General features: G+C 31.9%; 1 protein-coding gene across 2 annotated transcripts in view; it reads left to right on the plus strand.

Moving 5' to 3' along the window:
• The window catches only part of LOC130897382 (F-box/WD repeat-containing protein 1A), a 42855-nt gene that overhangs the window by 1251 nt on the left and 27369 nt on the right, over window positions 1-14235 (plus strand). The window contains exon 1 of one of the 2 annotated variants that reach the window (XM_057806212.1): window positions 2235-2367. The exons of the other annotated variant lie outside the window; for it this stretch is intronic. The gene's annotated coding sequence lies outside the window, so the exon portion shown is untranslated. Of the gene's footprint in view, window positions 1-2234; window positions 2368-14235 lie in introns of those variants that run through there. 2 annotated transcript variants of the gene reach the window in all.

The raw sequence follows: 14235 nt of genomic DNA on the forward strand, positions 1-14235 counted from the left end.
AAAAATTGGGGATTGTAAAATTATTACTCAACATTTCTATATTATTATCCTTGTAAGTGTCAAGATATTCAACATATGAATAACTTGTTTCATACTGAGGAATTTCTTATATTAATTAATATTGTTTTTAGTAATGATTGGATATTCAAATCAATTTATAATTGTGAATGAATTTCCAACCAAAATCACAACAACAGGAACACAATAATTACCACATTCCCATTATATACCATTAGATGTTGTTTTAAACTTGGAATAAAAATTTCAAGGTCTCTTTTTGAGGCAAAAGAAAGATACAAAAGACAATTCAGTACTGAAATCAATTGCCAAAAAAATGTTTTGATTAATTAGATTATATTGTTTCTAAAAGGATCTAGTAGAAAAAGTTAGTTTTTGATTGATTTTTCCTTTTCTATTAGTGGTATATTTTTGATGTTTTCCCCATTAGAAGACACATGTTATATAAAACAAATCGCTTATTTCCAGTTGAAATAACATCAACATTACTTGCTCTTTGATTATCTGTGTTACATAAGTAGCACATGCCTAAAAATATTCTTGAAAATTTCTTTCATTCTAATCTAACTTATCTTTAATCATTTTTGTGAGCTAAATCCAAATCTGGCTTTGGTTTTTGTTTGTTTTACCCATAGTAGATTTGGGGAGTCGTTTTGGCTTTACAGCTACTCTGCACCCATATCTAGAAGATATTTTGTACAAGATTCTACATATTATTGTTCTACTCCCAAAATAAATAGGCTCTGCCATGCTCATCGTCTTAAGGTAGTATTTGACGGGGCAGTGAACTGTTAGAAGATCAACCACAACTTTAATATCGTTTCTGAGCATAGAGAGAAGTTCTTCAGGCTTCTCGGCTGATATGGTTATGAATCTTTTAGATTGTTTTAGGTCTGAAGTGTTTCTCCAGTAAGACTCTATCTGATTCTTTAGCTGTTCATATAATTAGTTATTGATGTAGCATCTCGTGTGGCCACAGTAGGGTTCTGGTCCAAGGAGTCATTGCCCTCCTTATTGGAAAGGTTGTCTGCTTCCTCATTTCCTGGTATACCCTGGTGGCCTGGAAGTCACATTCGAGTTACTTGTTTTTGATAGCTAGTGCTTAAAGAGTTTGTTTACACTCCCACACTAATTTCGTGTGCACTCAATAGCTTACAGAACCTTCAATGCCAATTAGCTATTTGAGAGAATGTGGATATGCTTTGTAGAGAGATTTCTATCCAAAGACTCCCCAGCACATTTGTTTATTGCTAGAAACTTTACCTGAGAAATTTGCATTTTTGTTCATAAATGCCCAGTCCAGTTCTTTGCACTATCTTCGAACCATACATTTCGAGTTTGCAGAAGATTTTCATTGAACCATGATTGGCGGTCATTAATTACCACTTCGAACGGAGTATCCTCTTCCAATATGTTATGTATTTGGTACATTGGTTTGTCACAGCTTTCTGGCTTAGTTAGGTATAGAATTCTTACTGACCTATCAGATTTTCTGGCTTTAGTTCTACTGTCTAGATTAATATTATTATAACACTAAGTTTATAAACCAAGTCATGGAGCCCAATCTTTAACAGGTTTATGTTGTATATTTAAATTCTTTATCATTTTGTTCAATTAACTCCCAATTGTATGTGGTGCAGGGACCAGTCCCAGTAATCAAAATGCGCTTGTTATTTTTAATTTTTTAAATTATGACCAGTAATAATAATTACTTGGATCTTTTCATATCACAGGCAGAGCAAATTTGAAGAACTCTTTCTTTCTTAACATTAACAAATATCTTAAGTTGATACTTAAGATATATATGTTGATCACTCTTAATAGTTCTTTGGGTTTTTAATGACAAACATAAAACAGACTTTTACAAAGCATCAGACTTTTTTTACCAGAAAATGTGCTTCAGTACTGATACAACGTCATCTACACCTATTAGATTTCGTTTTTCAATTATTTTGATAATATATATTTTAAAAAAATCGCTTATTTCAATAAATGTATTTATAAAATGTGAATAAATTATAGGAGATATATTTTATAGTATCATATTTAGTTTCGGCACCCAAAAAATATAAGAGTGCAGTATTTTCAATAAAAAAGTTTTTTCTCATTGACCTTTGTTTTGCTTTTAAAATTTATTCCAAAGAATTTTTGTATCCTGTAGAAACGTACGCCACTGAACTGGGCATTCGTAGTTCTTTATATCAAAATACATTATATGGCTATTAGTGTTATTTTTAAAATAGATCTACAAAAATGACTTGATTTAAATTAAATACCAAATGTTTTTGTGTATATTAGAAGTGTGTTTGTTGATGTAAAGTGAAATCTTAGAAATACCAAACCTTCTTGGTAAGAATAAATTAAATGAATTGTTAGGTTATAAAACAGTCGAAGTTAACCTTTGTCCATTGTTATTCAGTTAACAAATGAAACCTATTAAGTCGTTTCCTTTATCGTGATGTTTTTGAAGCAAACTAAATGTTACCGTAACCCGCTATACGATGTATTCTTATTCTTGTTAGCGCGGTTGTCGGTTCGCGGCTATAATTCCACGATTGCACGTTCTTCGTTTTTTTAATTCCGATTTATATAAATTTCTTACTTCTTAGGCATCTTCTATATATTTTTGTCGATAAATTATCTTGATTTTAGATCTCTTAATTAATTTAATATCGTTTAAAAGCATAAAATATTTTGATAAAGACTACAATAGGCCGAAACGTCAAGATTTTTTATGCTTTTAAACGAAGTTTAAATTAAAAGAAACCTAAAATCAAGATAATATATCAACTATATTATACAGGGTGCTTTGGAATAGCACTCCAATCTCTCGGGAAATTCTATAGAAAAAAAGTTGGTATAAGAAAACTTCCAAAAAACGCTTCGTAAGCGAGTTATAGTGAGCGATAGATTTCGCCCGGCTTCTTGATCTACCAACAATAGGAAGCCATATTGAATGTCTCGGTTTTGAAATTGTCGTGCAAATTTGTTTGGTCTATACATATTTTGACTTGAAAAATTGATCTCAGATCTGTAAGTCTAATAGTTTTTAGTAAAAACTATTACAGTTACCTATCTGAGATAATTTGCATGACAATTTCAGACCCGAGACATTCAATATATAATATATCAACTATACAAGGCACATTCTATTTAGAGTTGTAGCCGCCCAGATTGAGCTCTTTTAACCCTGTATTTTTTGTGGGTGGTCATTCTACATTTTATCACTAATTAATTACAGCTTAATACATGTTTTTGCAGCATCGACCATTGTTCTCCAGTTCTTTCTGTCCTACATTTGTTTCTACTAGTTACGTACTCGTAGACTTTGCATATCTTGTACAATCTGAACTTTCCATCTATTTTTTGGTCTTACTGGCAATATTTTCTGGTTCCGTCTCCATTCTATATGTTTCCTTATACCTTGCCGTTTCTCCATTCTCTTAATGTGTCCGTACGATTGTATCTTTTTCCTTTAATTGTAATTACTATATCTTCATTTTCTAATATCATAGTTCATAAGCCCTCTATACTCTTTAGTCTATGGTCTATGAATTTTTATAATCATATTCCTCTCATATATCCATGGCGTATGTAACTACTGGTTTTATCGCAGTCTTCTAGACTCTTAATTTGGTTGTTGGGCCTATTTTCTTTTGCATTATGATTTTGTATTTTTTATATGTGCTGTTCTTTAATACTTAAAGATGTCGATTACTTCCAAAATGAGGTCATTTATCTTTACTGTTTCTTGTTTATGAATTTCTTTCTTCAATCACCATGTATTTTATCTTTTTGCGATTTATTTTCAATCCTCATTTACCTACCATTCTCACTGATGAAGAATTTTTCGGTCTGCAATGTTAAGCAATATCGCAGGGAGTCCATCACCTTGCCTTTTTCTTGTTTATGGATTTCTTTCTTCAATTTCCATATATTTTGTCTTTTTCCGATTTATTTTCAATCCTTTTTTACCTACCATTCTCACTCATGAAGACTTCTTCAGTCTGCAATGTTAAACAATATCACTGGGAGTCCATCACCTTGCCTTTTTCTTGTTTATGGATTTCTTTCTTCAATTTCCATATATTTTGTCTTTTTCCGATTTATTTTCAATCCTCTTTTACCTACCATTCTCACTGATGAAGACTTTTTTGGACATTTGCATTTTAATTTTTTGCTATATCATTTTTCGATCATTTGTTTTATAGTATCTATGGCATCTACTGTTGATTTTCCTTGTCCAAAACCTTTTTGATATCCCCCTATTTCTGGTTCTACTATTTTTTCAGACTTTCAATTATTGTTGTTATTATTTTATATTCGACATTAAGCAAACTAATATCTCTATATTTGCTAATGTTGGTTAATAAATGGTGGCTAATTTGCTAAATTTGCTATAATGTTGGGATTTCTTCCTTTCATTATTAGTATAATCAATCCAGTAGTCCATTCTTTCGGTATTGTTTCTGTTTCCCATACTTTTTCCATGATCTTGAATATTTTGTGCATTGGGTTATCTCCCCCGTATTTTATTAGCTTAATCACTATTTCGTCTCCTGTTAATTACATTTCACATTCGTTGGTTTTTAATCATTTTCTGGTATTGTACCATTATCACTTTTATCGTTTTCTTCATACTCACTTTCTTCTGTCGTTAATAATTTTTCCGTTCTTTTCCTTTAACATTTCTTGTAGTTCGTTTTCTATATTGTTTCTTTATATTTTGATATAATTTCACATTATTCTCATTATCATTTTTCTAGGTGTCCATACTACCATTTTATTTTCTTTGTTTTTATTATTTTTGTGCTCTCGTTTCTTATTTTTCTATATTTATCATAACCATCTTGTTCCATAGTTCGTAGCCATTTCAACCTAGCTTCTTTTGTACCAATTACATTCCATTTTCTGCCTTTTATCTTTTTGTTCACTATATTAACCATTCTTAATTTCATTTTGATTATTACTAAACTACGTCTATTTTTCGAAACTGTAAATATGTACCTCACATCAATTTTCTTTTGAAATAAGAAATATTTTTTCGCTTGTATTCTTTACTTTCCATTTAACAGTTTTTCAATTAATGTTTTGTTTTTTTTTTCCATGTTTTTTGCGTGATAGTAAATCTATAATTCGCTTGAGTTGTTAGTGTATTTAGAAATGTGGCAACTCTGGTTATTTACTACGTCAACAAATGAAACTGGTCAACGTTTTACAAGTAGGTACTTCATGTATGAATCATCTTTTTCTCGTGGTTCTCTCTTCGTCCCGATTAATTGTTTTTTATAATTTCACTATTTTACAAGAAGCGTTTTCGATTATTAGACATTTTATACAGGATGTGAATCGTTAGTTCGTTAAATATTTATACGGATGCTTTTGTGGTTAATTTACATGAATAACAAATTCGGGAATCTTTTTGTTAGGTTAGGTTTTAGTAAATGTTGATTGTTTATCTTTATTTAATGTTTTTAATATTTTATCATTGTCGCTAAATGACTTTGGTTAGATAAATTAGGGAACGTTTATTAATTGTGGTCGATAAAACAAAGAACGTATTTACTCGGGGAGTGGTTGGTCATTTTGATAATTAATGCCGAGATAAATTGATGTTTGATAAAAAAAATGACATGACATGAAAGGTTTTGTAAATATGCTTTGCTTTTGTGGGTGTATATTGTATCCAGTTGATTAAAATCGATTCGCTTTATTATAAAACAGAATTGAGAATATTCACAATCTGATCAATAGCTTAATTTCGCTCAATTTGAATAGTTAGTCAAAGTTCATAGGTCGAACCCCGTCTTGAAGCCAAATTTTTGTAACGAGGCCTCAATCTGTGAGACGTCGTATGATTTTCAATCTGTCTATATGAAACGACTTTTGTTCATTGCTGTATTTGGATAACTTTTACAGAACAAAAACATTAACCATATTTATCTCCGGTTCCATAACACGTTTAAAAATAGTTTAAGTCTATTTAAGTAGTGTGTGTTATTTCATTTTAATAGATTGATATTTGAAGCGCATAGAATCAAAATCCGCCAAGTCCATGTCAACAAATTTTTGGAACAGTGGAAAAAACTGTCACAAACATACAAAAAAATAGTTTCATAAGTGTTTAGACTTGTCTTATATTAAAATTGGGATTTGGCGGGATTTGAAACAAAAATAAGCTTAGGCTGCAAAGGGATTGAGCTATAAAAGCTATAATAATTGTAAGTTTTAATTCTTTTACACTTTACAAAAATTATTGCAAAGTATCATAAAATAAAATTTAATGTTTTGTAAAAAGTAAACAAAGTATTTTTTGTTATACTAGATCACACAATATCTGTATCAATTTCCTCATCAACAATAATGTTTTAATCTTCTTCATTGTTGAGACCTTCGGCTTCTTGGTTTTCCAAATCTAGATAAAATTTTAGCGTCTCGTGGTTTCACCACCCTTGTCCAAAGTGCTTTGTTAGCAGTTTCGCAGCATCCTTTATTTTTCCAGGTTTATGGCTAACCTCCTTGTTGATGGCTTTTGGGTTTATGTGAGACATATTAAACTTTGATTTTGTGACAGATTTTGCTTGACAAATTTCAGTTCTATAAAAAACCTCATCCTGAACCAGAGTAGATTTTTGATGGATTGAACTTGGAGTGCCACAAGTTCGATTGTTTTTGTACTTTTTCAGATTCAGACTTCCAGTCTTCAACCGGGACAGTGACTCCAATATGTTTCCCCAGAACTTCTTTATACTCTTCTGACTTGAGAATAGTGTCCTTCTTTTTCAAATGTTTCTCTATCAATCCAAACACCCTGTGGAAAATAAAGCATAAACAACTCGCAGAGGATCATGGGTAGTCACGTAACGAAAGTAGGCGCTTCTGTTGGCTGATTTGGATTTTGCGGATTTTGAAACTGAAAATGGCGCAACTGCGTCGCCTGCTGCTCATTTAATTCATTCCTACATGTGGTAAATATTCTATCCCATTCTGGAAACATTGCACAGATCTCTAGCTCTTCTTATAGGCTATCAGGTTCAGATAAATTCGTCACTTTGAATCCAGCTTTTTTGAAGCAATGACTAATTGTTGTTTTGCTAACAGAAAACCAATATTTTCTTGAAAATCTCATGGCCTGGATGATGTTGATTTCTGGGCTTTTATCCTCTTCTATAGATTTAAGAACATACTGAACAACTTCCTAATTTGGGCATATTGTTGTGAGCTGTGCAGTTATCGACAAACATAATGATTTTTCGTTTTTGGGCTCTCATATCGGTGTTCACTTTTTTTAACCAATCTGCAAATAACTTTGAAGCATCTTGGGCTCTAAGATTTTCCAATTAAAAGAAGTGGCAGTTTTTCAGTTCCAGACATATTCGCAATTACAAGTTCAGTGACTCGATCTGTATTCAATTTACCACCATGGCAAGGCTGACTTTTGAACGTAAATGTTTTATCCGTTAGAAACTTGTAGAATAAACACGCTTCATCGGCGTTGAATACATCTTTGAGGGAATAATCGTGTAATAAAGCTGGAAGGTTTTTAATCCACCCATTGCATTCGTTATTGTCCACAGAATTGAATGCGATATCGTTTCTTTTCTTAAATTCCTTCAACCACCCATTACTGCCAGAAAAATTATCATTATGGAGCTTACTTGCAAATTCTGGAGCTTTCTCTTTGATCATTGATTATTATTCCGTACCTGCTTTATCCATCTACAGAGACACTTTTCAACTTCGGGATACTCTGCTGTTCGTATTGGTTTGAGTTTTCCTTTTCCATCATTACACTGAGACCGAATTTTCTCGTTGTTTTTAATAATTCTACACAGGGTTGACTTTGGTACGTTATTCTCCCTACACAGTTCATCATAATCTGATAAAAATTGGAATTTTTCAGATACTGACAACGTTTTATATTTACGTTTCGACATTTTGTACACTTTTATTCCCTTGTTCTTAGGTCAAAACTTGAGATAGTACTGACAAACAAAGCATGAGCGAAAGACGACGCAAAATGTATGTAAACAAACATGTCAAAATGTGTTAAAACCTTAATTTGTCTCACTTATACAGAGCTACAGAGTCTTAATTATAACGGTAAACATCGAAAAAGTCTTAGAATTCAGATCTCATTTAACAAAAGTCCCATTAGCAGAGATAATTTAATGAAAAAGAACCGGGACCTCATTGCATCTCTCAATATTAGAGGTTTCTCACTTAACCAGGTCCCACTTAACCAGGTTTCACTGTATATGGATACTGAACTGTACCAAATCATTCGGAATATTTGAATTTCCTTTAAATTCTTTATAATTGTCTAAAATTATCAAAGATCCTTTTCTTTCAACGAATTTGCTCCTCTAATGCTTTCTATCTATTAATTGTTGGTTTTGAAGGAATTGATTTTGGAGTAATACGTGATTTTGGAGGATTATCGGATTTTTGTTTATCAGAAATTTTTGATGCAGCATCCTCAGAAATCGCATCTGAGGACTTAGAAGTGCTAGGGAAATCGAATTCAATTTTTGACGTGCTAGGAACGTCAGCTGTAACTTTCGAAGTGCTTGGAAATTTGAAACTTTTGAAGTGCTAGACAAGTTAGCCGGAACCTTTGAAGTGTAATCTTCTATTCGATTTTGGACTTCATCTGAAATTTCAATAATTTCATCATCTGAATCGTTCATGAATTGTGATAATTCATCTTCCCTCCCGTAAGGCATATCTAATAAGCGGCACACATCTTTCTCACCTAGGGCTTTTTTCCGTCGTTTACATACCACGAAATTTATATAATCTTCCATCTAAAGACAAGAAACTCTTCTAATATAGAATTTTTATTGTAAATATATCCATACATTTTTAATAACTGCATTGTATTATGTATCAAATGCGATATCACGTAAATAAGGAATTTTTAGAAATTTCTTGATAACAAACTGTAAAACTAAATAAATGAAACTGAACTACATACCTCAAATACAAGAAAAATAATTTTTGATATTCACTTTTATGATTTTACACAGCAGAAATTATTCTTAAAAGCACTTCAAAAAACCGGTACATCACAATATACCGTAATTGTGTACATTTAAGGTTATAAATCTTCTGTCATAGAAATAAATGATAGTAAAATTTTATATTATCTTCTAATATATGTTGTCTCAGCCTTAATACACAATGAAATTCCTACACAAGCCAACAGATGTCAGTAGCAGCATTATAAATTCGATGCGATGCAGTTAAGGATTAACTTAAACTTGATTTTTTTATATTTAGTTCAATAACAAATATAACGTATGCTATATCACCCTGTATGAACATATCTTGATGTTTTGTTCGTTTACTTTCAATATTTCGACGATTTCTATTTATAAGTCAGCATTAGATTGTTACTTGCCATCAGACAAACGAACATTTTATGAAAGTAGATGATACACGAAAATTATTTCTTATTGTTTGTTTTGTAATTCTTCAACGCAAATAGATCTTTATTATTATCTCTCAACGGAACCGTCGAACGTTACGTAAATTCTATTTTGTGAAATGTTCTTCGTTGCGTTATTTTTTTTTATTAACTAACTCATATAAAGATATGTACATAGATTTAAGGAGGTCAAACATTGCAGTATATTAAATTAAATTTTTAAATAATCTTTTTAAAAAACACGTATAATAATATATTTTATAAATTTTGGGTCTTTCCTTTGATAGTAAGCTAAAATGATAGTGAGCTAATGAAAAAACTCTGCTTCAGGTGTACAAATCTCTCGTTTGTTTCAAATTAGATTGTGGAAGCTTTATTTATATGTCAGCAAGCAAACTCTTAATTCTGTTCAAAATACAACTACATATAAGGATTTGCCTTGAAGCTTTCAAATCCAGTCCTTCTGAAAGCATCTATCGTTAATCCAATGAACCTCCTCTATGGCGGAGACAACTACTTCTTAAGTCTTGCCAAAATCAGAAAAAAAATGAAAGTTACAGATTTTTTCTAGATACTTTTGACCGAGAGCGTGCGACTTGAGTCGATTTTTTGCTCACGAATGTAATTTTGTCGTTCAGCGATTTTATTCTTAATATTCGGTAGTAAGAAAAAAATTACACAATTGAATTATTGTGAAACGTCTATCAGTGCGTATCAACTTGAGACATTTATACAACGATACATTCAACTGAATTTAAAAAGTAGGAATTGACTAACGGTAACTTTCTCTTGTCGGTTTCCGTAAGCCGAAACAGCCGGTGTTAGAGATGTTTCTTGAGTAACTGTTAATCTATAAATGTAATACATAAACTTACGAAAAACATTTCTGAATCTGAGGATACGAAAAAAGAGCACAGTTGAAGAAAAACCCTGTCTTACCCCTTTCTGGTTATGTAAATTGATTTTAACAGCTTTTATATTTACCTAAAAACTTAAGTCGAACAGGAGTGCTAAAAATTTAAGACTCCTTAAATTACTACGAGGGTTGCTACTTTTACATGCGTTAAAACCAACTGTCGAAGCATTTTTTCCGATTGAACAACAAATTTGCAAAAATTCTATTTACATTTAAAATTAGTCATGGTACTGGTCGTGGTACTATTTGAAGCACCCAACACATAGCCCTATCCGTTCTGGGCAAACAGTACAAAAATATGTGGTCAGTTTTTTAATTTGTTTACTGGACCTTATTTGAGGCTTTTCTACCTCACGTCCTTCCCCCGATTCGGTTTCCGTCAAATAGTGGAATGGAGAAGAATCAGTTGAGGGTTGAGGAAGTTTGGGTCGATTGGGGTAGTAAGGACGCAAAGCACTTCTTGAAAGCCAAAGGTATACATCGATGTACTGGTGCCCTGAACGTGTTAACCATATCGGGTGAGAAATTATCAAGCGATGAATCTGTAGTACAGCCATTTATCCAGCATTTTAAAAACAAAGTAGAGGAACTGGGTCTTCTTTCTGATGAAATTCATTACCTACGACTTTTTCACTATAATCCAGTAATCCGAACATTCCAATAATTCGGCACCCTCCGGTTTTTAATAGTGCCGGATTAGTGAGATTATACTGTATTTTGTATTTCATCAAGTTTATCTAAATCGCTTAAGCAGAAGCGGACTTTTCATAACAAGGTTCCCACTCCCCCCTACCTCTTATTTGAAGAGATAGTCTAAAACTTGCGAAATGAAAAATGCGCAAAATTTGTTGAAGAATTTGATTATCGTATTTAAAGTGCCACTTAATCAGGTAAATTAAGGAAAAAAAAAACAATTTTATATTTTCAAATACGCCTTTTATTAGTGGATCGACGTTCGTTCTTAGTTGCTCAGTATATTTATATAAATATAACAATTTCAAAAATTACTTGTTGAGCTTGTTGAATTTGTAGATTTCAATTGTTTTTTGAAATTGAAATACGTCAAATTTAACATAACCTAACCTATCCTATAAATTTAAAAGTTGGGTTGCTGTTCATATATATCCATTGAATTCGTGAGATTCAGAAATTTAATTTTTATTTGTACAAAAATTGTTATAATTAACAGCTCTTTTTAGTTGAATTGTCATTAGTAATACTCTCTGACCTACAAATTGGAACGTTCGAAGAAAAACTTTCTTCGATGTTGCCAAATCGGCTTTCACCAAATATTATCAAGCACACGTTTTTCAAATCAACGTAACGTGAAGGAATATTTGCAATATCATTGCTCAATAATTCTGTTTTATGTTTAAATATAAAGTTTTCACATTCTGATCGAGATACGAGGGCTGCTACTTAAGTTTTGAGATACACAAATAAAAACGAATATTTATAATTAGATATGGCTTTATTGTTTTTCGAAATATTCTCTATTAAGATCAATACTTTTGGATGCGTTTGAACCCTTTGTCGTAGCGTTTTTTTCATTCCATTTAAATTTTGCGGTATCCAACGCGAACAAATCACTTTGGCAGGCAAAAATCATTCTGAGATGAAAAAGAAAGCTGGAATTCTGCATAGTTGTAGTACCGCAAAACAGAAAATCGAAGAATCCATCCTGTCGATAACATACATAATGCATTTTTACTAAACTTTGCTCCTTCACACCATACGAGGGTTGCTAAGTAAGTTTTGTGGGTGCCAAACAAGGATTGTACGGCGGATAACCCATAAATTCGATGTTTTGATTCTTCATAAACGTTTTTGTTTGAACTGAATTGACACGAACTTTTTTTCAGTGATTGTCAAATTATGCGTTTGGTACAAGTATCTGTAAACAACACTCGTATGGCAACACGTTCTGAGTCCGTTCACCATTAGAAATGTCAAATTTTATGATAGCGATGTCAGATTTGACATATTCACATCTGTGTTGCCATATCTCAACTTTAGGTGGCAACCATCGTAAAACTATTCACATCTCCTAACTTGATTGCATATTTTATCCTCATTGAAATTGACAATGACAGACAATGTCGTTGTAGTTCTACCATAGACATCACAATCTACAGTTATGAAAAATTTCTCTCGTATTTATTCACATTCTTTCTATTCGTGGGGTGAATTAATAAACACTGTCTCTTATGTTCTTAATTTATTTACATACTTTACCCTATTTATAATAATTCACTTAATAAGATTACTTTGTTAAATCGTTCTTTTCACTACGACAATTATATTTTAAACTAACTATATTTAAACTTATTTATATACCAAAAATAGAATTCTCAAAACCTCTAGAAAGTAAAGAAACAAAACACATAAATAAGTAGACCATCCTACAAATTATTAAAAAGAAAACGTGTAAATAAACCGCTTGTTATAAAAAAACTTGAGATCAAACGAATTCCGTCATTTATAAAAAATATGCGCATTCGCCGATATTTAAAAATCCATTTTAGCCGAGCAGAGCCGGTTTAAAGACCCATTTTGCGAACTTGTTCGTAGAGTATATTACACTACAAGGGACGAAAGTTGAATTCGTCTTGGGAATCATGACGCGCAGTGTCGAGATTTCAACTTTCGGTTCGTCTATACGATTTTTTTTTCATAGCCGATCGAAAGTACGAGAATATATTGAAAAATTCTTAGCCTATTATAGAACCAAACAAAATTTCAATGTCAAAATATTTTATTACTGAAGAGGGGACTGACACAGAAACTGGCCTTCTCGATTGGTCATCATCTACAATGGAAACTTTACCTCTTTTGAAGCTTGCAGTCCAATTTTTCACGGTCGTATACGAAGGACATTGATCACCAAGGGTATTAAGCATATCTTCGTAAATCTGCTTACCTCTTAACCCTTTTAAATACTTGATGATGGTTCAATACTCCAATTTTTCGATTTTCACAATTCTGATTTACTTTTTTAACGTCGTCAAACTTTACACTGACACTTCTAATAATTTATTGTTTGTTGCTATGGTCACGCAATATTTTGTTTATGCTTGGAACTGGTCTAGGCTAATTAGATATCAATACATCCTCGTACGTTGTAAATCTTTTTAAATGTTTTCAATGCCTTCATCAGTTAAAAATTTATTGTGGCGACAGAATAAATAAGTCCATAGTTACGAGTGTAATTAGGCATGAGAAATTTTTTCCTCCCGCTGTTATAAAGGGCGCGCTTGTACGTTCTACAGGGAGTTAATGTTTCGACCCTGCTACTAGGGACGAAAGGACGTACTTTCGACCGAGTGATGAAGAAAAAACAATTTTTTATTTAATTCCCTTAGTTGGATAGTTGGATAAATGATGAAAAATTTCAAATTCGGTATATTTCTAAAATCGTAACATTGAAAGATATAAAAAAACCAGTTATTTAGGTTTTTGTTCCAGTTATTGAGTCTTTTACGCATTAACGATCGATAATTAAAAATTGATTGAGCATTTCACGTTTTTACAATTATTTGTGTGTTTAGTGGTACATTCGTCACCTCAAACGATAATTCCTTAACGAATTTTCAAGGCCAAGGTCTTCGGTGCGAGGCAACAGCAGTATTGCTTAATTACAGACTTTTGATTTCACTTTATAAATAATCATTAGGTTAGTTGTGTAATCAAGTGTTGAATGTAGAACGTAGGTAGTTAATTTTAGAAGTCTTTTCTAAAAAAGAACTAGATTTATTTACTGACGGTATCAAATAGTAGCTTTTTCGAACACCAATTTTGTTAATCAGATGAAGTCTTACTAGAAAAACACTCCAGGACTACGACAATCCAAAAGTTTCCTAACCATATCCTC

The sequence above is a fragment of the Diorhabda carinulata genome, chromosome 8 (genome assembly GCF_026250575.1).
Source record: "Diorhabda carinulata isolate Delta chromosome 8, icDioCari1.1, whole genome shotgun sequence".
Taxonomy (NCBI): domain Eukaryota; kingdom Metazoa; phylum Arthropoda; class Insecta; order Coleoptera; family Chrysomelidae; genus Diorhabda; species Diorhabda carinulata.